Below are 25,047 nucleotides of genomic sequence, written 5' to 3'. Positions count from 1 at the left end.
CAGTCATGGTGCTACCACTCAATTTACTGTTCCACAATCCCAGCTGGAGTAACACAACTCATGTCTACAAGAATTAATTTTGTGCAAAAAACCCAAAAATTGAATTTTAAAATTTCCCCTTTATCCCAGAGAAACCATTTTTGTAAATCTTAAGCCTCTACCCAATTGTTTCAGTTTTCATGCACCACAAAATCAGGTCCTCCTCCTCCACCAAAAGGTAAAAATTTTCCATCAAACTAAAGGACAAAACTGTGCTAAAAAAAATCCCCAACACAAGCACTTTCAAATTCCCTATAATTTCAAAACTTGCCTTGATATTTACCAAACTTCCTGGAACAGGAGGATAAAAGGCAACAGAAAACAATCTAATACAATATGTCTTCTTTGTGAGTAGCTAAGGGTCTTAAAATCACATCAGGGTTTGATTTATGATAGTAAAGGTGATGAGTCTAAGCAAATTATCTGGATAGGGAATCATTAGGGGACATTTAGAGCTACCAATGGGATCTTCTTTCACCTGTGTTTTGTGATAACATTTCAGAAATGCTCAAGAGACTCCAGCAGCTCAAGTGTTGAACCTATTAGAGGATCCAACAGGCTCTGGTAAAATTATTATTTATTATTTTTATTACACTATTGCCTAAATGTCAAATTATTCACAGCTGTTGCAGAAAAAGAGGCACAATCTTTTTATGGCATCTTTCCTACATTACAGGAATTTACAGCAGACATTTTCAGTCTGGGTTGCTGCTGAGGTGAAATTCCTACCCCTTAGATAGCTGGTGCTATACCAACCTGCATTCCATCGTTTTATGTGTCATGTCGCTTTATGTCCTGCGTGACACATGATACTAATAAGAACTTCCTTTCACATTCCCTCTCCCAGCTGGTAATGCTATTCCCTTGGGGAGAAGTGGCTGTGGATACAACTGTGTGGTTTAATATATCCAGGCACCTGGTGGTCCCTGGAGGGTCTGATGAGTAAGCCTGATGAATGCTCGCTGAATGCCTCTGTTATTTTGGCCCCTCTTGCAGCACTTCAGTGAGCTCCAGGGCAGAGAGGAGGGGAAAGCAAACAGAGGGCTTGGATTCCAGCTTTAAGTCATGGGGATTGCACTTTCCCTTTATTCCCCAACTTCATCCTTCATCACCTATCATGCAGCTCCCAGAGGAAAAAGAATGAAAGATTATACACTTTGGAGAAGCAAGTATATTTAGTTGCTGCTGATTTTGTAACTTTTGTTACTTTGTATGTGGCCAGCCATCCATTCTTGCCAATTACCAATGCGGTGCTTTGACAATAGCGGAATGAGATTCACAGCTACGCAGTCACAGATTGAGACTTTGCAAATGAACATTCATAGCATGCTTCTCAGCTTCCTTTTTATAGAAAAACTGGCACTTGCAATTATATACTTTTTAACAAATACTCCTTCTGCATCTCTAGTTTCCAACTTTGCTTTGTGATCCTAAGGGAGAATTCTTGCACTGTTAAACTTCCCAAAAATAAAATGAGAAAGAGGCAAATTATGTCCTCTCATAAGCAGAAGTAGCTAAGAGAGGCTATTAAATGAAGATATCAGTAATCTGATTCACTCTTTGAAAAATATTGTCAATCTAAAAGTTATATTATTTTTGGCATCACCAACTGCATTTAATCCATGAGAAAAGATTTTCAAGCTAAAAGTTTCTATTTCTTGGGAAAAAAAGAAGAAAAGATATGACACATTAAAACAACAAAAACCTCAAGGCAAGGAGAAATGGTTAATTTCCTTAAATCTAAAGTAGTGCCTGCTAAAAAGGAGGTGATAAGAGATCGGTACTAATGGCCAGCAGATAGACATAGTGTTGCAGGTCACAAGAGGATAAGGCCAGTGATTTTCCCAGGGCTCTTAAAGTGAATGTCTCATTTATGTCTTACGTCAATCTTAGAGTAGGCCAGTATGTATTTATTTCAAGTTTTAGCTAAGTGCAAAACGAATTTTAACTGAGAACTACTTGCTAAATCAGCTGTGGAAAAAGCTGTGGGAGATGCTCAAGGAATTCTTTTGTTTTGTTTTGTTTTGTTCTGGGTTTGACTAGAACAGAGATGAGCAAAACCTTCTTTCCTTGTGTCCTGGTTTGAAAGGACAGGTGTCTGCCAGTAGGGGCAGAAGTTTCCCTTTTTGGAATAGAGACTTTGGTTCCACTCCCCTCCCCCAAGTATTACGATTGTTTGAATCAAGGACTCTGAGGTAGAGATAAGGGGGGGGTGGGAATAACAGCTCTTTTACTAATATATCTAACTATACAAACAGAAAACAATAACAGTTAAAATTGCTAACAGAACGAAATAGATAACTTGGTGTCAGTCCCTTTAGATGCAAGCACGCTGTCTCTGTACTTAGTCCAGAGCCCGAATTTGCCAGAGGGCAGACGGGAACGAAGGCAGGAGGGAGGGGGGAGGGGCAGCAGCGGCCACGCCGGTCTCGGGTGGGAACGGGCTCACCCTCACCGAGGGCGGCGGCTCCTCGCTCACCGTGTGTGTCCGGGGGATCAGCTGTGTCCGCAGAGGCAGGAGGCTGGAACAGGGCAGATGCAGGGCAGGTGATCGCAGAGGGTCTGGCTCTGCTGTGCTCGGCCACGTGGCTGAACGATCCCAGGCGTCCTCCTCCCGGCTCGCCGGAAACGTGAGTGCCCTCCCGGAAGCCTCAGAGGCCCCTCCGGGGGCCGTCCCCACCCACCCCCTTTGTCTGGACCCATCAGGGACCCTGGGTGTAGCCCGGCCAGCTCCATGGCATGATAATGGGAAAAATTCTTTCAATTGACACAGTAACAGAAAAGCACTCAACCCCCAACACCTTGTTCCAGGCAAATGTGGTCATGCCTATGCAGCTGCAGGGCAGAGTGATCCCTACTCTGTAATTTTAGTTGGTTTTTTCTTCCTTTCTTTCCTGTTCCCACAGGCTTCATGTTTCTTCCTGTATATCCTCCTAGCATCAGGCTGGGTCCTGGTTACTGCACCCCAGCTTCAGTCCCAGCCTCATCAGCTGGGGCTGATCCCACCTCCTTCTTAGGAGAAGCAAATGGATTTTTCAGATAGACAGATTTCTTAGCTAAACTGAAGCAAATGTTATCAAACCTCTGTTTAAGAAAATGGAGTTGTGAGGTAAGAAAAAGTCTTTGCCTAGATCCTCATTACTTTAAATCATTCATTCTAGGAAAGGAGGAAAAACTGCCTACATCAAACCTTTCAGCAAGGTCTTCCTTCTTACTCTCCATCAGGCACTTTTTCTGTGAATCTGCCACAGACATTCTTCTCTTTACAAAAATAGCTCTGTTTAACCAGATTTTACCCAAACAAAGCACTTTAGCTTGTGGTTTCCTAGGTGAGACTGGCTGTCCACTATGAATACAGTGGGGTCCTTAGGAGATTGTCAGAGACAGAATTTTCCATAGTATGTTTAGGAAGTCTTGTTTTCCAGGAGCCTGCTGTTACATTTAGCCATATTCAGCAGTCAAAGTGCATGGCTTCCATAAATGATTAAAGAGCTATTTCCATCATGTAATATCACTTCCTTGCATCACTAACATCACCACACCCAAGGTGATAACATCTGATATGGAGAGATGTATCAGAACTGGAGACTATTCATAGAAATAGATATAATTCACTCAATTTAGGATTGTAAAATATCACTGAAGCTACAGTGGTGAGTCACCGTTTGTAAAAGGAGTTGGGAGTGCAGGGCAAATAAGAGCTTGAGTCTATCTATCCTTGCTTATGAAGAAATAACTATCATTAGAATTCCACAGATGTGCCAAATGGAAGAAATTCTAGGCATAACTAATTCACTAAGGAGGAAACATAATAACAATCAGTCCTTTTAAAAACTGAATTAAAACACGTTCTTTTTCTAATTTTAAGACATATGCTTCAGTACTAATTCACACAAAACATCATCATGATTCCCCTGATATTAGACAAGAAATACTTTATTTTATTGGAGTGCTGCAAATCTGAATACTGTAACAATATGACTATGAGGTATGTATAACAAATTGTAATTGTGTACTTGTATATCCTTATTAAGAATCTCACATTCAGGTTTTAAAATATAATGTTTCCTTACTTTTATTTTGAAATTTGTTGCTTTGGAGTCTATTATTCACAAATGTTTATATTAATTCCATCTGTCCCCCCTTTTTCTGTCACTGAAACTAACAATATGAATAGCATTTAAGTTTTTTTATTTTTTTATCTCTTCTTTTTCCTTTTAAAATGCTTACTCTTTCCAGTTGTGGAACACAACTTTTTGAAAGTTAGATTAATGACTAGGTTTTAAAAATTTATTTCTCCTTTTGTTACTCTGGCTTTTCAGTCTTGCTTACTTTCTGATAATTCAGAAGATAAAAAAAACTCAGTTCTGTTCATTCAAATGATTATAGTTACAAAAGAAGAAAATAGAATGAAAAGTCATGAGAATCTTGATATTCACTGAAACCAAAAAGGCTTATTCTATTTTATTTAAGATATCATATTCAAAAACAAAACAAAACAAAACAAACTCCAAGAAACAGCTGAAATAGCATTTCTTAGCCAAATCTTGTTCTTGACACAATCTCATTTTTTTACAGTAAAATCTTCCAGATGAAAGTTTTCAATATCAACTGTTGCTAGTTGTAGGAATGACAGAACAGTTGGAGTAGTGAAGCTGTAAGCTATTGTTCTTTTCCTGGGAGTAGCCTTGAAAGAATGCATTCACAGACTTACCAATGATCAACAGTTTTTTAATAGAGGATTAAAATTTAATTTATTTTTCATTGATATCAATCATCAAAATAAATATCTTGATCTCAACTGCTGGTAGTCATTTGCAAACACGAAGGGTAAATAGAAAATATTCTAATCAGTGTGATTGCAAAAATCCTGTGTTGTCTGTTATCGGCTTATATTTTTGTTAACTACATATATATTTGCCTATCTACAAATCTGTGTGATACAATAGTGCAATGTGAAAGAAGTGGACAGTCAAACTCCATACTAGTATTTTGAGCACATCAAGGAGCTGAGAGGAACCTGTTCTGCTTAAGAATCATGGATTGTGTCTTTCTCTCTCTCTCTCTCTCTCTCTCACACACACACACACACATAAATATATATATATCAGTAGTTGCAAACCACATTTTCTCAGGTAGCATTACATCATCTAAAAAGTAAAATGAAAGCAGCCTTTGCTGGTAAAGTGTTAATAGCCATGACAATCAGATTGGGTTACATAAGGACGATGCTATCAATTTGGCAACTGATAAAATGGGATCCATTTGCTAGTGTTGGTAAAAGGTTTTCATCTTGAAAAACTAACCTTGAGATGAAAGCCAGTGAAGCTATAGACTTATGAGGACAGACTTTGGCTCAGCATGTAGCAGCTAAATTCAGCACAATTTACAGTCCCACAGTCATGATTAGTTTCCAGTGCAAAGCATGGAAATGTAAAAGTTTCTGTTTGGGTAGTCTTTTTACCTCTTCAGGAGTCCAAAGGATGTAAATCACACATACTGTTTATTTCTTTGATAGACCAAGATACCTAGGCTTTAAGTGGCAAATCAGTGATGCAGCCTCTGCCAGTGCACTGGGCCTGCACTGAAATCAGTCACCTTTCCTATAACTGAACCTGGACTGAATTTTTCATGCTTCAAATTTCTGCTCTTCTGTGTGCCATGTTGTCTCTTCTTTCAGCCTGTCAGCACAGTCTCTGTGTGTGTGTGGGTAGCTGCCACCATGTAATCTGCACTCTCCTTCTCCTAATATGTTTGTAGCCTTAGGGACTACTGAAAATGATACCTGTTGTCTTGCAGACCTCTGGATGCCCAGGGATGTGTGTGTGTGTGTATGTTTGTATTTATGTCAACACCCAGTTAGACAAAATAAATTGTGGTTAAATCCTATTCCTCTCTGAAGTTTTTGTTTCAAAATAAGGCTTACATCACAACAAGACGTAGGTGCCTATGTAGATGGAAGTCACCTGGGATTTAAAATCACCCTGAATACTGAAGTATCAATGGGTTTTATATGTCAGCAGGCTTGTAAAAGTCCTGCCACATGTTGATTTGTACCTCTAGATCTAGTACAAAAGTACTGTGATCTTACTCTGCCATATGTCAAATGTCACATCATTCTGTGGTCACACCAATGTTGACTCAAGAGAGGAGCCTGCAGGTGGTTGAGCAGCCTTCACTGCTGAGCAGCTCAACTGCACACCAGGGCTTGAGGGAGTAGGCAAAGTAGGCAAACAAATCATTATAACTGAATTGCAATGAGAAAGACTTATCCCAGTGCTAGGACCTAGGATGGCTAGGTCCATATATATAGGTGTGTATATATATATATATATATATATATATACACACACACACATAGGTATATATATACACCATAAATATATATATAGGTCCATATATTTTGCACAATATATAAATAAAGGGAAGAAGAGAGATAAGAATGATACCTGTGAATTCTCCTTTTGTTTGGTTTGTTCTAAGGAAAAATTATGTGGAAGGTCTTGTCCCCTCAGTTTAGCTGTTGAAGCAACACTTGAGTACTGAATTTTTATCATTTGGATTTCCTAAGGCTAGTAAAATAAATGCTAGCTGAAGTACCAGTATGAAAGCCCTAAGAAATTAATCAAACATCTGTATTGAAAATAAGCAGAATATTTCCCTTTTGTCTGGATTCCCTTCCTGGAGAATGCTTTCCACACACTGAAGTCTAAGTATTGTCCACTTTCTCTTTTGCAGTTAATACTTTTTGGGATGAGGAGCAGTATTTGAAAGTATTTATGTAACCAAAGACAGAGGTTTGTCATTAGTAAAATTGTTTTAGAAGTGCAAAGCTGTTACCTTAACCTTGAAGTCAAAACAAAATTAAGCTTGTACTTTAAATTGTTTCAAATGTAGAAACATTATATCTGGCCTGAATCTAAGTAATTTGCTCTTCCAAATCATACTGTAATTGTTCTGGTCTGAACAAGACTGAAAATAAAGTCTGGCACATCTACAAAGAGAAGACTGAAAGCATTGAGATCAATGGCAGGGAGACACCAAACTGGTCAGAGACATTTGGCAGTCTTCTAAGGTATTTATTTATAATTTTGGAAGATAAAAGCACCTAGAATTGTCCCTAAGATGCTTAGTCTTGATAGTGCTGACACTGAAACATCTCAAAAATTTAAGCTGAGGAAGGCACTGAATTTTAGCTGACATGAGCTGCTCCCAAAGAAGTCTGTGTTTGTCCTCCAGAGGGAACAGAGGAAGACTCATTTCCCTTGTCTGAAGGTGGCCCTGTAAATACTTCTCTGAGACTCTTAAAGCATTTTAGTTCTTGTGTATTTTGATTCCTACTCCAAAACTGTGTGTGGGTTGGTTCTGGAGACCAATACAACTGAGACTGTGAAAGCAAATCTGCTTCAGAGCCAGTGCCAGGACAGCTTCTTATTTCATAGATACAGTGCATCTTATTATTGTGTGAGCAAGAAAAGAGCTAAAGCTAAAGTGTCACAGCTAGCCAATAAAAAGTGAAGCACTCTACAGAAGCATTAGGGTGCATAAAAATTAACTCCAGGCTCATGTATGGAAAACCTAATTATGTAGCCTTCAAATCTCATCAGAGTCATTGTTTAACTGCTCTCCTCAGAAACTAGGCTAACTCTTGAAACCTTTCATATCTATAATTTTTAAAAATTATTTTAAATGCGCCAAATGCTTAAATTTGAAGAACAATTCAGCTTTTTTGTCCTGCATTAAGTTTGTTATGAGGATTTTGTTTTATTGCCATTTAGACAGACACTGTAAAAATAGAGGCATGAATGAAAAAGACCCCTGAGCCTACAATTAGAATCAACATAAATTGGCATTGCTTTATTAAAGTTCACAGGGGCAGATTTTCCTTAGTAGAAGAGTTTCCTCTTGTCTAGTTTTGAAAATGTGATTCATCCTAGTCAGAAAATAAGAGCTTTCACAAACAGAATACTTGCAAGAAGAAGCCAACAGTTCAAGAGCCTATGCTAATTTTGGGGGATTTATTCTTCACCAAAATCCAGAGATATTCCAGGGCACTGGATGCTCAATGCAGTACAAATACATGTTTTTGAGATGCTGTAAAGATTTTTAACATGTTATTCAGTGTCCACACAGATATTTAAGAAGCATAGCTATTTTAAGGCACAAATAATGAGCTCCATGAATCCCATATGAAAATCACTATATTTGAGGCTTTGAAATAATCTAGGATGTAATGGCAAATATCTTAATTGAATTTAATTTAATTGCATGGTATTTTTATTCTATTGTATTTTTATGGTTGAAAAGGAGAAGGATTAATGTTATATATTTAATATCAGAAGGATCAACTCATTCATACTAGTGCTTTGAAAGATAAGAACAGATATTTTACTTTATCTCCAGCCCTGCCCATGCTTAAATAACAGTGCTTGATGATAATACTTTCTGTGCAGCAGCATTGGGGTCTGCCAGGGTCTTGGTCCTGCTAGTAACTTCTTTGTCTCAGTCCCTCTTCTCTCAGTTGTTCAAGGTAACATATTTATAATGGGAACATTTAAGATCCAGCTGATCTTTTAATGCTCTGCAGCAAATAACAATGATGGGTGTGGAGCCTGGCATGTTTTTAAACGTTGTTGAAAGGCTGCATAAGGGATTTGCCTGTCTGAGTCCCATTAAGGTATATGGGAACCATAGGCCAGGTTGTCAGGTACCACTTTAAAAATGTAGGTGATTCTGTCTGTAACAGAGCACAGCATTTTGAAGCTGATCAGTACTCCTCTTTTTTTAACCTGTCTTAAGTTTTATTTTCTACATTTGACTCATGAAAATTGCTGTAGATAAAGAATCATTCTGCAGGCCGGATTCTGGGTCATACCCTGCTTGCCATTGCTTTAGTTTTCCCACTGTCTGTGTGGATGTATCTTCTGCTGAAATTCTTCTAACAACATTTGGGGCCCTGTAAATATATAGCTTGGCTCTGTTCTAAACATTATTTGAAATCATTTATACTCTCCTTGAAGCGTAGAGGCAGGTAATTGGTTATCAGCTGAGGAGGATTCTTTCTCATTTGCAATCTTCTGAAGCTGTCTGAAATGCAAGCCTCTGCTTTCCTCTGCTTGCCCTGACTACAACTTATTATTTAAAGTTTTTATTTCAGAATTGCTAACCAAATTTTAGAAAGACCTTAACCCTTGTGAGGCACAAGGGCAAAATCCCTTGGTTATGACATGGGATGATCCTGTGTCTAATTTCTCTAATGTGGGAACAAGAACAGAAGAAACCCCCAGTGAAAATGGAGAACTTTGGTTTTGATAAGTTAAAATACAGAGCAAATTCTTCTTGCAGTTTTTCACAGATACAGAGAGACCCCTGTCAGATGTGCCCTGTGTACATAGTATTGTCCTCTGGGATAACACCCATGTAGAGGCCTTTGGCTGAATCTGGATAGCTGCTGTCACCAGGGAGGGCAGTGGGATCACCAGTGCTTAGCTTTGAGCTAATCCAGTGAAGGTGACACCTTGAAGGAGCCCAAAGAGCTTAAAAAGTCTGCAAAGGTGAAGGTGTGCATATCTATATCTATCTATTTATCTGTCTGTCTGTCTGTCTCTATACACACGTGTTTTTCAAGGTGCACACAGTCTGGCTATCAAAGCATCTCCCAGCTGGTTCTGTTTATCCCACTTTTACACTCTCTTGTATGAACTGACAGAACCACCTCCCCCCCCCCCCTTTAAATAAGTAACAAAGAAAAGAAAGAAAATAAGATGGGAGGAGAGTATAAAAGAGTATAATCAGAGAGGATGACTGGCACAAACTGCATCCAACTTGTTTCTCTTAATTTCTACTTGTTCCCTGACTCCATTTGTGTGGACTCTATGGAAATTATGTTTAGGATCTATTTGCAGCTGAAAATGAGAGAGCTTTTCCTATCCAGATAGCTGTGTTTACACTTCACTTGAATATTATAAAGCCTCCTTCATGATCCAGGCACTTTTGTTGAAAAGGTATCTATAAGTAAAGCCAACACAACTTTCAGAGATCCTTTTTGTATAATTGTGATTGTGTAACTGGTATAATTGTGATTGATCCTTGCTATAATTCCCTGTTTCTGAGAATAATAGGGACATAAACACCCTTGAACTTCCTCAAAATAAAGGCTGGAACTGAATTTTTTTACATAAGCTTAAATGTTTATCTGGGTGCATTTTAAACCCGTATTTATAGGTAGCTGAATGTGCATAAGACTGTTGGCAAATAAGTATCAGTGTTCTATGTACAGATATGACTGTTGCACACATGATTTTGCAGGAGGGTCTACCACACATCTAAGGCATAATTGTTAGACAGAAACAAAAGGAGGAAAAAAATGTCTTTGATTACTCTAAATTCCTTTGAGTGTCTTCTGAATGTAATGACAGCCCCATTGGCCTGTAAGGACCAAAAACCTGTTACAGAGACCTCCAGAGACAGCACTTCACTTACTTCATCCCCTGTCATTCTGAACAATCCTTTATTTTTGTAGTTTCTGGATACCACAGAGACTTCTATCATTCTTTGCTCCCTGTCCCACTGTCTGCCTTTTAATTTGCAGTCATCTGTGCCAACCCATCTAAATTCCTGTTTGACATAGCTGAAACTTGGTTGCAACAGCAGATTCTCAGAAATGCTAAAGACAATGGACAAATGTCCCAATTCTCTCAGCATCTGTGCTAACCTTGAATCTCTACCTGGTAGGCACAGTGCAATCAAAACCTAATCAGCAAAATCAAGCTGAGATTTGGTCCTGGGAGCTAATAGGAGGAAAAAAAAGATGACTGAGCAAATATGGTAGGGCTTTCAAAGGGGAGGATGCACAAAGCCATTCTTAATCATCAGTGTCTCAAAAGAGTAGTGATAGGAGGACCTGGCAAAGACTGTCAGCATCTGTGTTAATCCAGTTAATTAGCTGGAAAGGCTGAACTCCTCCAGAAGCACCTATGTGACGGGCAGGCTATCTCCATATTTCATTAGGATGATTGTTTTCAAGGCTGCAGGTAAAATGGTGCATGTGTTCCTTTAGAGCTTTCCTTCACATGCTGAATTTGGGGCATGTTGGGGGCCATGTGGGACTGGGAGGTAGTGTGGGGCAAAAAGCACCCAGACAACTTCCCAAGGAAGCAGCCTGAAAAAGAGACAGGAGCTTGAGCTACAACCTACGCAGTCTGTGTGATTTTCCTCTCCCTCCTTTTCTGCCTTGCTCTTTCAGTAAGAAAAACAAAACAAAACAAAACAAAAAAAAAAAAAAAAAAAAAAAAAGAAAGAAAAAAAGAAGGTAAAAGGCTGCAATGTGTCACAAAAGAACAGACTGGCAGACATCTGCCTCTTGCTTTATTTTTTTTTTTTTTTTTTTTTAGAGAAAGGAAAGGGTACAGAGCCAACTCTTCACTTCAGAATCCCCAGTCCCTTAACAAACCAAATGGTGGCTGTTGGCAGGGTATTGACAGCTTGTTAATGAAGGAATTCTTGACAAAATGACAACTTGTGTGGGATGTCATGTGAAGCTGAATCCTCCCACAAACCAGTACTAAGTAATTAGGTGGTGGTGAAAATAGCAACTAACTACTATTGGGGAGAAGAGGAAAGTTGGGGGGGGGAAAATATCCTAAATTAATTATAAAAGCACTTCTCAATTGAATAGTTGTCCTTTTCCCCTTCCCTGAGAAGACATGACAGTTTTCTCTGAACTGCCCGCATCTCTCTTAGTGGGCCAAAGGGTGCATCTCAAAAGGGTGAGCCTGAAAATGAAATGGAACTAGCACTGGTTTTAGTGGAAACTGCTCTCTTGTACAATTGGTAAGAGCTACAGAAGATGATTGTGGGTGCGGCTTGCTCCTCTGTCATGCTAAATAAAACACAATACTTTATGTCAAGCACTTTGCAGGGCTCAGCCTCAGCATGCTCAGTCTTTTGTTGTATCAAACTCTCAGAGAGGAGCCATAGAACTTCTTGGTCCAGGGCTGTTGGTCCAGAAGCAATATGAAATGTAAGTAAATTCCAAGTAACTGCATTAGTGAAACAGCTGGTATGTTTTCAGCAGAGACAGACTTGTGCAAGCAATGTGGACTATGCAGAATTTACTTGCATGGGATTTGTTCAGCTGCTGAACAAGAATGTGATGAGATGAGATCTCTATCACACTTCCATTTATTTTAATAAATCTGTACATTTCTTCTGTTAACTGAAATAATGTGAGAAGGCTTGTCAAAGCCTGGCAATCAGTACCTCTTATGCACAGACTTCTGTTACACTCAGGTGCTCAGAAAGGCATCCAAGGTGCAGCACAGTAATGATATTCTTCAGAGACCTTTCTACATTGCAGAATCACTGAATCATCTGAGTTGAAAGGAACCCACAAGGATCATCAAGTCCAGCTCTTAAATGAATGACCCACAGAGTGATTGGACACACAGCCTTGATGTTAAAAGCACCATGCTCTAACCAACTGTGCTAATCATCTTATGGATGAGGAAATGCACATTACTTTGCATTTAAGGATCATACTGTTAGATTTCTTGTGGAGTAACAATAACCAGTTGAAATGGTAGTGCTTTAAAAATGTTTGCTTTTGTGCCATGGCAAATTGGTTGTGTAAACTCACATTCTGTCTAATCACTTTTAAATGTTATGATTCTTTCAGAGCAACTGAGCATCCATCTTTCCTATTTCATGGAATCAGTCAGGGGTACTGAACACTTGACAATTTTGCAAATGAAATTGCTCAAATAGGTGCTGAGGTAAGACCAAAGCAGCTCTGTTTCAGTGAATGATTTTGAAACTCTTACCTGATATTTGTCCTGTAATGAATCAAGAAAATGTAGGGCTAGTGTGTAGCACTTCCATGTATCCTATACATTCAGCAACAAATCTTGACTTGTCCAAGTATTAGTATTTGTTATAGCTTCACATTCAATGTGTTCTCTTTGTGAAGGCTGACGGTTAACCAAGGATCTGAATTACAGACTGCAATTTGAGTCTGCTTAAATCTAATCTTTTTTGTACTATACATAAGGAAAAGAGCAGCACCCAGTAAGCAGCCTGCTTTCCCTCAGCATTGTTTAAGACTCTGCAGGATGAGCATTTGTGAATTTTAGAGCAGACCTCTGCTTTCTCTATTTGATGGTGTGAATCAGGAAAAATCAGAATAACATCAAGTTGCCTCCTTCCTCACCAGCCAGCACCAAAACAATTGCTTTCCCACTAGTGCTTTACAATTCCAGCAGCTGGTGATGGCTGAGAAAGTTGTAACCTCATAGCTGTCCTTCCTGTACCATGGTTTATTTATCTCCCCACCACATGGCCTCAGTAGGGGGCTACATGGTGCCACACACAAGGACAACCTGATGCTTGACAGCAGTTGTCCTGGCATAGTCCAGGTGCTACCATGAGGCAGAGCACTGTCTCAGTGAAAGCAGATTTTACTACTGTGTAGAGGTACACTGAGGAAAGATACAAATGAAGGAAGCAGCACCAAAAATGCACCAAAAATGTGCCTATGCAGCAATACTTTACACAACTTCCAGAAAAGTAATGGTGCTGTGTTAAATTGTTGTTATATCATTTGAAATAATTTACAAAAAAACCCCAAAAACCAAAAAAAACCACGGAGAAACTGAAAAGCAGGGCAAGAGAGGTAAAGGAAATTGTAAAAGAAGACTGCAATTAAAAAATGGGAATTTTTGACTCTCAGGCATATATTCAGCTTAGTTTGTCAGACCCTGCTGCCTGAATATTATTTAAAATGAAATACATGTTGACTTGTTCACTTTATTCACTTTAATCATCTCACAGTTCCCTCCACTCCAGGGCATTGCTGGTGCACATCTAATTTAGAATTTGGAGAAGTCTTGATCCCAGAAATGGGTGAATAGCAGTAGACATTCTAGGCTAACAGAAACAAAGCTTGTTTATCAGGCAGTAATATATGATTGGAAAAACAGATGTTGCTGCATTGCTATTAGGATAAGAACTAGGGATAGGAGTTGTTTGCTCCATTTAAATATCAAGCTATCAATATTCTCAGCAGCATTATCAGAATTTATTGAAAATCTTCTGTAAAGCACTACAAGTTTGCACTGAGGTAATTTACATTACATAATTAGGATGCCTAAAACCATATACAGAAGTATAGATGCTAATAGTGCTGAGTCCTTGATTGTATTACATTGCAATGCTATTCTAGGGTGATTAGAGCATTTTATGTCACTGCTGATTGAATGGCAACAAAATGATGAATTTTTACACATGTTTCTGGGTCTGACAGTTTATGAGTTCTAGACTGTGTCTCCAAATTATCCTGATCCTGCACAGTCTAGATGATACTGTCCAGCAAAACAACATGCAAGTGATAATGCCACAAAATGTTCAATCTCTTGTTTTGCATAAACTATTCTCTTTGTGCATACAAATGGTTTTATAAGCATCCATATGTAACCTAGTCACTTTGCTTTTACCAGTATGCACTTTTGAAACACAATATTGCCAAATTCAGCCAAATCTAGCTGTATTTATTGATTGCATCTTATCACAAGACAGTCTTCCACATTTTAAGGAATAGTTTCATTGGGTGCACTGTGAAAAGATCTGGGTATTATCAAACCGGTTCTCTGTCTACACAGAAAAAAAATTAATTTCAGTTCCCTATACCATGAAACTTGCTATTTGTTCAAAAAGAAAATGCAGGTCTGTATGGTGTATACAAATTCAGCATATGCTTAGGTTTAGGTTGGATCTTGAGGCACAGAGAAGCTCAAGTTGGCATCTATCAGCCCTTAAATCCATATTGTGTTAGAGCCCTAACCAATACTGCGAGCCTGTTACAAACCTCACAGAATTCATTTGAACTGTGTGACCCATTCAGTGGTCTTGGTAAGCATCTCCTCAGCTTCTAACTGAGCTTTTTGACTAAGGCATAGATCTGACCATGCTACAGGCCTGTGTCTTCTCAGAAGGGAAAACTGGCAGCAATTTGAGGAATTTGTTTGCTGGTTCCTGAGTGCATGTTAAGGACTGATATCTGGTTTGATAGTTTATCTGCTACACGAGGTGGAATTTCCTGAACTTTACTGAGATGCTAAGGGGAGACAAGATGACACAGCACTGGTGCCCCTGCAGTAGGGAGAGCACAGAGTGCATTTCTCCTCACATGAGAGCTGTTAAAGGTTGTGAATCTCTATGCTCCCTCCTCCTGCTTCTTCCTTAAGTAGTCATAGTGAGGCCAAGCAAAACGTGTTTTGTGCATGACAGAAAAATGTTGCTAGGTCAGGAATTGGGATGATGCTCTCTAGAGCTACAGTTTCACAAAGAGGTAATGCACAGAGATCCAGAAGCATTGCTAAGTAGGCCAACCAATACCAAATACTTTTTTCATCATTCATTCATAGGAAGAAAAGGGATGTCTAATTTAATAATTCCTTACAGAAAATAAACAGGCACCTTGTCAGCCCATGAGAAAATAATTCACTAATGCCAAGATAATATTTCTAAACAACTGACTGGATCAAAGGTGAAATTTAATTGATTATGTGTTAAATATTCTCTCTCTCTGCCTCTGACATAATACTCCCTCATATACTCAGAAAAAAAAAATTAAGAAAATAACCAGATGTAGGCTGAACAGTTTTTTCCTTGTTGCCATAGAAATTTCAGGCAATTACCCAGTTCTGTGGCTGGATTGCATCTAGAGACACAGACTCTGATCCTTTTTCACTTACATTATGCAAATCAGTCCCAGCTCTGCTGAACTCAAGAATTTGAAGAACTAGTGAAAACAAGAAGAAAGTTAGTGAAATAATGTTAGTGATTATTTTCTAAATTTGTCTTTTTTTTTTTTTTTAACAAGTGGAAGAAGTGATTGAATTCTGCACATAGCACATTTATTGTGGAAAAGTTCAAAATCCTGGGTGGACTGTTACACTATTTTAGGATTTTTGTTAATTGTTGCTAAAGTCATTGGAGTAGGATTTAGGTACTGGTATAATTCATAGTGCAGTTGTATCATCACTGTAAAATTTACATTTCAATGTGGAAAAAATGGGCACCCCACAGCTCTACAAGTCTCTGCCCACCTCCTGCAACAAACCACTTCCAGTGCTTGCCTGGGAAGGGAACTCAGTGGGCAGCTGAGAGGGATATGTTCAGAGTCTAAGGCTCTCTCTAGGTCCAGCTCTACCATCAGGAGGCTGAGTTGGCTTGGGACAAAGTCTGGCACTGCAGGTCTCAGATCTGGTGGTGGACTGAGATTCCAACTCAGGTTTGGACAAGGGAACAATCAACATTACATATCAGAGTCCTGTGGCTTCACCCTTGCCTTGTAAAGCTCATTCCAGAATGCATAAGAAGGTGCTGTGTTGAGGATCTCCAAATTCCAATGATTGCCTTGCAGTTTGTACATGTAATTATATGCACATAGTTTCGAACATATGAATTTTGGCTTGTTCCTGGCCTTCAATGTGGGGAACATGGAGTGTGTGATTGTCCCTGGAATTCGGTGTTGATTGTGCACTGGAAGCAGTCACCTCTGAGGGCAATGAGGCACATAGTAAGATGCAAGTTACTGTTTCTCTGAGCAATATTACTCTCCCATCTGTGAGCCAATTAGGTTTCCAAGTGCTAAGGCTGATGGGATGGCAGTAGTAGGGATATGAACAACTGCTACAGGAAGCTTAAGTGGATCATAGACAAGTTTAAGTCAATCTCCATCACCTACAAAAGCATGGATCTACAGACACATTTTCCAGCAAAAAGTTCCCTATTAGATAACTGTTCTGCAGGGATATTTTCTTTATTTTTGGATACTTATATTAATGGGGAGAAAGATTTGCCATATTACATTTTTCCTATATCTTTACTAGAAATAAAAATTTCTAACATTGGGGCATGGATGGTGTTAGGTCCCTTCCTTGTGCACTGTTGTTATTACTTGTCTTTGTCTAGAAAAGTGATTCTGTACTATTTGCACTCTGCTCTTGCTTGGCAATAATTTCACAAAATTGATGGCTGAATGCCTGTCAATAATACTGCTCATAGACATTAATGCCTTTCAAAGTCATTAAGATGCAGTCACCCCTGAATGAGCTTATGTTCTATAGCCATGCTACTGGAAGCACTATGGATTTCCACATTTGGGACTATCTGTAAATACAGCAACTCCATGACTCATGTAGTTTTTCCGCATTTGAACTCAGAGAAAAATTAATCTGGCCCATATGCAGCTGGATTTGTTTAGAAAATCTGATTGCCTTCCAGACCAGCCATCCATGCTCCAGGGATGCCAGTCTTTCCACATGCTAATTAACAGAGGACTGAAGAAATCATCACAAAACATTCCCATCTTTGTGCCTGTAGCTGTAAATTCAGAATTAAAGTAATTTGGGGAGAAACGTTGTGAAGTGTCACAGAAGATTTGCATCTGCCAGTGCTTTTGAAGGAACTAGCTATGCCTATAAGCATTCACTGAATATGATACTGAAATATAATATTCACTTCTTTGTTCTGCCAAAAAGGCCCAGCAGAATTTGAGTCTAGAAAGCTTCTTCATAGCTCAGATTAGAAGCTTGAAGCTAGGGAATTACAGATATAGGGGATAGATGTTAGTCAGGTATAGACTTTGTGTTAAACTAAGCCACTGAGGGTTATTAGCACTTTAAGATGTGCCAGGAGAAATGACAGAGGCGTGAGGATCATCTGCTAAATAAGGAAATCTAAATGAGCAATATCTTGAACTCCATAGATTTATGTTATACCAGCTGCCTGAAATATACAAAGGGTAGCTATTCAAGAGGAACCACATGCAGCAAAGACTTACATGTTCAGAATATTGTGACATTGGTAAGTGCTGCATGCAAATGGGGAAGGTGAAAGACATCCTTAATGCTTTCTCAGTGGTAACTACACTTTTGTTAGCTCTTATTTTTTCCTGAAAGTCTAAAGATATGGGCTATTTTCCACTAATCCTTGGTGCTGTTATAGAAGAATCTCAGATTGCATGGAACAGAAATAAAACAATAGAGGGAAAGTCCTAAAAACATAATTTGAAACATTCCCCATCCAGAAGATGAATGAAAAGAGGCTAGCATTTTTTCTTTACCACAAGATTTGTCCTTCAATAAAAGTGGAAATAACTCCTTAGCTGCATGACTTCATTCATCACAGTGGGTCTAAATTATCTGTGGACTCCCATTTACACCCACCCTGATTTCCCAACAGATATCTTTGTGGGGGATGAGTACATCCAGGACTGTTAAAAATCCCATTAGTCAGAGTCCTTCAATTTACAGCCTGTAGTGGTCTTTGTATGGTGATGTGAGCACTAATAACAATTTACAAATGGCCAGTCCAGTATCTGGCTATCCCAAAAAACTTACAGCATTTTTCTGCAGCAGCAAGTCCAACCCCAGTGACTGTTATATTTTTATCTGTTCCACTAAGCATAATAGGAGTGTGAAAAAAATCAGTTAGGAAAATGTCTTCTCCTTTTTTGTCTTCCAAGGATCTTCTAAGTATTTAGGCATGCCTGCCTGAATCACTGTCAGTGGAATGCTGGATGCCTCAGTAATGAATTAGAATTCAGCTTCCCCTGAGTATTCTGCTCTGAACAGTTAAAAAATATAATTTTAAAAGACTGACAGATTGAGAGCAAAAGCAATCCCAGAAGTTTTGTATTCACTTGACTTGTGATTCAAATCCTGGGTGTCTAGGTGGTTCAGAGCTTGTAATGATTTTCATCTTTGTGGTTCCTAGCTCCTTGGGAATGTGCTACCAAACAACCTCCTGTTGCATGGTTGCACTGGTAAATGTGTGTGGTATCCCAAGGCTGGAAAGGCAGCAAAGCTAGAAAACTTCAGATGGAATATGGAATATTTCTGCTTACTGATACAGTGAGCCAAAACACTCTACAAATATGTAGCAGGAGAGTCTGCAATCCATGAAAGGTGGCAGAGACAGTCAAATTTTTAATGGCAATCAGCAAGATCAATGTAGTGCTGGGAACTAAGTCCACAAAATCTGTAGACAAGTATCTGTGAAAGGCAGAATTGGTTGGCTTTTTTTTTTTTTTTTTTTTGAGAGGCAATACCTGGTGACTCTTCGGAATTTGTGGATTCCCAGCCTTATCTATTACAAGACAATACAGATCAGCTGAACAACAACATCTTTGCTTACTACTGGCTCCTGATGGGTTTCTACTGGGAAATCTGGAAAAGCAAAAACTGTTTAGCCAGTTTCGTATGAGAGACTGCAGTAAAAAACCTAAAGGTAAAATTTTTTTACTATTTACATCTATTTCTATTTCTAATGTTGTTATCTTGAATGTTGATGAAATCATGCCATGCAAAACCAGCTCCCCTGCAGCTGTTTCAGCACATGGGATACCAGCACAATCTCTTGAGACAGGTTTTACTACACAGAGTAAAAGACTTGTAATGGGAGTACAACCTGAATCCCTTGCAAGTAAACAGGCAAAGAGTAAGAGTATCGGATTCTGGCTCTACAGGGTTCATCAAAAGGTGATCTTCTGGTTTCTGAAACAAGGGAGTTCAGGAGCCAGGCTGGCATGTGTTGGATTTGCACCAACCTGTATGCTCAGTTTCCAACTAGATATGAAAGAGAGACAGGTCTCATCTTAGACTGGAGTCTGGGTATTATCTGGGCAGGAATCAGCTGGCATCTAGATAGAAGATTTGTTCTACAGTGTAGATAACATCACTTATTGTGGCAATTAATTATGTAGGTTGTAAATGTGCACATATAGTGCAGTTATTATTGTAGATGATACTAAAAGTACATCTTGGCTTTCTCCACAGTGGCTAACTTCTGTGCTTACACTGCCACAGCCACTCAGTACACTCTAGTAAATTCCTAGGTGAGTTTTTAATTTAATACATATTCCTCATTCAAATTCCTACTGGGAAGAGAGCCCTGGCAGTGTCAGACTCAAATCTACCTCCTTGTGATGATAGCAGTTTCATACTTCTATAGTCATATCCCTTCCTAATAAAAAAAAGAGACTAACTTTTGTTTGGCTACAGCTCAGTTGCAGCTTCATTCCCCAGGCAGTATTTTAAATCTATGAAAAAGGAAGTGTAGGTTATAAAATATGTGTAGAAGACAAGAGATGTATGAGCATGTAAGGTATATGTTTCATTAGCAAGATGCTTTTCCAGATGCCACACAGAGGAGGATGTGGGCATAAGGTGCAAAAGCTCTGTGTTCCACAGGGACCAGCTGGATCTGGGGATGAGAATTTTGTTCCTCTTACAAACTGGTGTTTTTCCAGTTGCAGTGTTTTTCCGTAGCAGTATGTTTTCACAGAAAGCAAACCCTTTTAATTGAAAAATACTTGCAGTTCTGAAGTGTGACCAGCTATAAGTTCAATAAATGGCACTCTCCATAGTTACTGGTGCAATTTGCTTCAAATAAGTGGCTATGTCTCACAGATACTATGAATTTACTTTGTTTGGAACTTAAAGTAGATGTGCAAAGACAAAAAGTGAAAGGAAGTATGTAGTTTCCGTCATCGCTTGAAGCTGTTAATTTAAATTATGTTTGTGCTCTCATACCTTAATGTTTCCTTTGTGTTCATATGGCTGACTCCCTGTATTGGTGTGGTAGGGCCAGTGTATCAAGCATTAAGTTAGTGTATTAAGTTAGTTAACTGCATTATCTTTTATGTTGCTGTGTATCAGGCTTTATTTGTCATTCACGTGATACTCAGAAATGTTTTTGATAATGCCACCTCTGTATTTGGGCTGTGACTGTCTCAATCTGTATGATCAAGAGAAGGAGAAAAATATATCTGAGGTGACTAGTGCTTGGAATAGCTCCACCATGATTTGTTTGAGTTTTGAATTTGTTGGTTCATAATGCACTGAGCAGACAGTGCATGTCCAGAAAATTGTTCATGCTACAGACACTTTACACCTCTGTCCCAAGGGATGGGAAGTTTAAACTGGGCCTGTCATATGATAAAGTTAAGAGGATGTTAATGAGGCTTAAGTTGTATGCCAAAAAAATACATAAAATGAAAAAAATGTGAAAGTATATTTAAAGAGTTATAATTATCAGTGCATGCAAAGTGAACGCCTCTATTTAAATTTTCAGTTTCAGCTGAGTAGACCCTGCAAACTACAAGCTGACACCAGACTGCATCAACCTCAGGACAGCAAATTCTTATAGCAATTTTTTCAACCTACTCACTTTCTCCTTTTGGATCCTGGTCTTGAGTAAATGCTTTTTTTTCACATAAGTTTGACTAGCAGGTTTAGCATTGGAGAATGCTCCAAAATGCCAAGAATGTTTTCTTAACACAGTATAAACAGGCAAATAGAGGACTTAACCCAGAGATCTGCACTGTGACTCTAATCTTCCTCAAGTCAAAACAGCGCAAGTTTAGGCTAGGTTTGTATTTCCCTGTGTGTACAATTGATGTGGGTCTAGTATGCTGTTCATAATTCCAGAGTGTTTTGTGTAGAATTAAGAAAGCAACCATTAACACGCAATATATGTAGGTGAGCAAGACATCTGATTAACTTTCTCCTCTATTTCTGGATGAAAATGTGGAGATAATGGAAATAAAATGACTTCTTGTCCAGATTAAACTAGACAACATGTTGCCACTTAAGAGAGCTGTTACTCCTGTCTTAACTCTCCACTCAATGTCCTCTGCCCCATGTTTGGGTGCTAAAATCTGTCCTGGTTTGAAGGACAGGTGTCTGCCGATAAAGGCAGAAGTTCTTCTTTGAAATAGAGACTTGAATTTCACTTCCTCCAAATATTATAAATGTTTGAATCAAGGACTCTGCGGTCTGGAGATAAGGGGATAGGAATAACAGCTCTTTTACTAATATATCTAACCGTACAAGCAGAAACGACAGCAGTTGTCAGAATTACCAACAAAACAGAACAGTTAACTTGGTTGCAGTCCTTTCTTTAGCTGTAGGCACACTCTCTGCACTTGGTTCCAGTGCTCCAGACAGGCAAAACCCGGTGCTGCAGAAAGCAGGCGGGAGCGCAGGCGGGAGGGGCGGCAGCGGCCATGACGGTCTCGGGTGGGAACGGGCTGGAGCGGCGGCTCCTCGCTCACCGTTTGTGTCCGGGTGATCAGCAGTGTCCGCAGAGGGAGGAGGCTGGAACGGGGCAGATGCAGGGCAGGTGATCACAGAGGGTCTGGCTCTCCCGTGTTCCACAGCAGGGGCTGCAGACGGGGCATCCTCCTCTGAGCTCGCTGGAAACACGAGTCCCTCCGGGAGCCGCTGCCACCGACCCCTTTTGTCTGGACTCATCAGATACCCTGGGTGTGACCCGGCCAGCTCCATTGACATGATAATGGAAAAAATTCTTTAAATTGACACAGTAATAGAAAAACACTCAACCCCCAACACTTGTTAATGACTTTGGTAATGCAGTGTCTCTTAGAATGATATTCAGAGTGGCAATGACATAGTTGAGAAACAGCTGAAATTGTGAGTTTTGTCACTTACTACTCCATTTTAGCTACCAGCTATCTTTTCTGCAGTTAGAGATTGCCAGAGCAGTAACTGAGTATCCTGGCTGAGATACAGGTGTTCATGGCAAAAAACTCCCTTTGGCTTCAGCAGGGCTGTAATCTCTCCTCCAGGATACAGTCGCTAGAATCTCAGAATAGCCCATAATACTGTTTCTAAGCTTTTAAATGCAAAACAAGATATAATTAAGACTAGACTGAGGACTTACTCCTCACATGTCTGTGCACACCTGAGCTTGTGAATGGCTAAGTAGTAGGTAGGCAAATAAAATCTAGTAAAGGCAAATTACTAATTGTGCCTTATACTGGTTTTCTACCTGAAAGAGACACTCAGATTTTAAGAACAGATCTTCATCTATTAGTTTTCTTTTAAACATTTCAGACACACACATGCATTTCTTGCACTTACTTAACTGATCAATCTGCTTTCAACTCAGCAGTATCATTACCAAGGCTTTTTGTCACTCCTAAGAATGTCTATAAGCATCTTGAGCAAGGCAGATGCATATCAGATTTGACTGAGGTCTTATTAAAAGTGTAGAGAGAAGCAGTAGCTGTGGAAGGTTGTGTTATTCTCTGGCACAGTTGAAATGAAGGAAAGCCTTACCCAAGATTATTAAATTTTTCATTTTAAGCACAGGTTTATGTTACAGATTCCTAATACCTCTGGGAATTTCTGCTGAGAGATTGCTATTTTTTTTTTTTTACAAAAAATCAATTGTTGAGATTCCCTTCTGCACTAGCACAAAACTTTCTTTTAGTATGCTAACATATTTATTGAGTGAAACCGCTTTATAGAGGAAGTTCCTTAGCTCTCATTGAACTTTTTTCACTGGATGGTCGTCTTTCTCCCATGTCACTGTCTGCAGGCTGGTGTTCCTACTCTTTCAGCAGCAGAAAAATATTTTCATATGCAGTATGGAGTGCAATTGCTTTTGCCAATGTGCTACTCATGCTGTGGATGTTCTCAATAAATGAGGCAGGAGGGTTTGAGAAGAGGTCAAAGGCCGAGCTGAAAAAAAAAAAGGCTAAATGTCAGGGAAAAAAGGACATGCTTTCAGTCATGCCTGTGGCGCTGAACTCTTGTGGGAAGGACGAGGCAAGAAGCCATTTACACTAGTGGGTACTACTAGTGCTACAACTGTAGCAGTTATGTAGTATGAAAATGGTCCCTGATATATCTGGAAGATTTTCCTTGCAGAATTATGTGCTAACCTATTATTAGTCTCCAGTATTAGCCTATTCTTCTATAACTATCACATGTGTAATATCACATCTTAATATTATTCTAATCCCCATATCAACCTAATATTAGCCTGATGCTCTAGCATCAGAGGAAAAAGGAGAAAGGGTCTCACATTTTTGTAGCTGTAACAAATATTTAGCAATATTAAAGACTTGTATTAAAATACTGCTTTCTTACACTTGCATGTCTAGTTCTGACATTTTGTATCTACAATATTAATGGAATAAATATGAAGAACAGGGCAGCATTGATTCAGTTTGGGAAAAAGAAAGCCTACAGACGTAGGGCAGACCACATGTTTTGCAGAATTCAGTGAGTGATTTAGCTGTATGACAAGCTTCTCTGTTGCTCCCTTCCCTTCTCCAAAAGTCTCTGTGGTTTCAGTTCTGGGATCTCTCACTAAGAGACCTGGGGTCTCTACACTATAGTGTACTGTCTGTAAAATCTCTGATTAGGATGGATATTTAGCACTATTGTGAGCACCTTGGATGGTGAAATTAAATGTAGATGACAACAGAGTGCTGAAACCCAGCAGAATTACAGTATCAATTATGCAACTACAAACATGCATCAGAGGCGTGTTTCTAAACCCTCAGTTCCATCTGGGTCTCAAATTACTTCAAACTCACTTATGATTTCCTTGTTCGCTTGAAATCTGTCTTATTTCTGCCCATGGTTCATTCATTTTCCTGGGACAGCAATTAAATACATTTAGTCTGGGAGGCACTAAGAATTGCTTTACAAACATGAGCTGATATCACTGTTGGGAAATGATCTCCTGCCATCTCACACTGTCTCTGAATGACATCTAGTGCAGGTCCAGAGGCTGAAATTAGAAAGTTTACTGTATCTGCTTAAATAACCCAAGTTAATTTTGGATAGTTTCTCCAGGAGTATAAAACTATGTGCATGATGACCCAGCTACTTCTGAGACCTCCAGGCACTCCTAGATCATAATCTTATAATAACAGATATGAAATACAATAAGAATTGTTATTAGGAGTGTTGACCTAACAATATGGGTGAATATATCAACTCTGGCAAGTATACCCAGCTTTAAGATAACTTGTTCTGTTTTGCATATATAAGATACCACATGGCAAGGCTGAAATGGATGGATATTAAAGAGTTTGGTCCATGCCAAAAAATAAACAAGCAATAACACAAAGTATAGGCTCAAATACACTTCTGGTAAGGCTAGAATAGTTAATGTTTCAGGATGATA

The 25,047-nt window shown here is 39.1% G+C and overlaps 1 long non-coding RNA gene across 1 annotated transcript in view; it reads right to left on the bottom strand.

Annotated features, from left to right (window-relative positions):
• Positions 1–22,323, bottom strand: part of LOC306799338 — a 139,989-nt gene extending 117,666 nt beyond the window's left edge. Inside the window, exon 1 of the long non-coding RNA XR_013773581.1 lies at positions 22,260–22,323. This is a non-coding gene — a long non-coding RNA (uncharacterized lncRNA). The remainder of the gene's footprint in view (positions 1–22,259) is intronic.
• Positions 22,324–25,047: the final 2,724 nt, after the last annotated feature.

Source organism: Erithacus rubecula, assembly GCF_903797595.1.
Source record: "Erithacus rubecula genome assembly, chromosome: 3".
Taxonomy (NCBI): domain Eukaryota; kingdom Metazoa; phylum Chordata; class Aves; order Passeriformes; family Muscicapidae; genus Erithacus; species Erithacus rubecula.
The sequence above is the reverse complement of the archived record's forward strand: the minus strand, read 5'-3'. Positions and strand labels throughout refer to the sequence as shown.